We start from the raw sequence: 1020 nt of genomic DNA on the forward strand, positions 1-1020 counted from the left end.
GATTCTAGCGTGATGATGAACTACAGTATGTATGCACTGCCATTTCGTTTGAGGATCGTAAAGTTTATCATTTCCCGCAGCCTCCTGTAAAGAACTTACTGTTAATTGCAGCGAAGCATGTAGACATCCTGGCTCATGTCGGCTTCAATGACAACTTTACTTAACCTTTAATCCACTTATTTTTGAACTTTAGGTTTTTAGTTTAAACCAGGCATTTAATCCAATACTTTAATCTTAACGTAACAACTATGGCGGTGCACCAAGGTCGAATGGGGAATGTCGTGAAAAGGTCCTGCTCACATTCGCCACGACGGCACAAGCCCATCCCTGTCGTCGACGACGACTTGTGTGCGGGCAAGGGCATGGTCATCTTGGTCGTAGTCGTAACTATGTTCACCAAGCACGGCAGTGGCGACGACTTCCGAGCTATCGAGAGCATTGGGGGCAGTGATCGATGCCTAGACAGAAAATCTGAATACTCGTCACCAATCAAAGAACGCCGCTCGGACGACAACTTACGACCACGAGGCTAGTGATAACGCTCGCAACGGCGTGGACGCCATGGGTGCTGATTTCAACAGCGTCAAAGGCGGGTTGCTCATCTGCCAACTCTTGGAGATGGTATTTTCAAGAGTCCGGGGACGACACTTGCTCAAGTGCGCGGAGAAGTCGATGCATCTACCGTGGATAATAGACGTGAGACGTGACGGTTGAATCGTGAGCAGAGAGAGGTCGTGCCTTGGTTTCGAGGGAGGTGTTCTCAGGACGTCATTGTTACGGACCATCTGAAATAACGCGCTAAATATTATTGCGACATATTTGAAGTACTCGGAGTACGACGAAGTTAGTACTACTACTACTATTGTGCTTTTCATGTAGTTTGCCCGTTGTTTAACTGCGTTAAACAACCAGACGTTTAAAATAATATAAGCCCGATTGAATATAAAACAACGCTAAACACAAGTTCTGCATTTCAGCACAATAAAACAACGCTTACTTTATTTCAACTGCTAACTAATC

Source organism: Aphanomyces astaci, assembly GCF_000520075.1.
Source record: "Aphanomyces astaci strain APO3 unplaced genomic scaffold supercont1.1, whole genome shotgun sequence".
NCBI lineage: Eukaryota > Oomycota > Saprolegniomycetes > Saprolegniales > Verrucalvaceae > Aphanomyces > Aphanomyces astaci.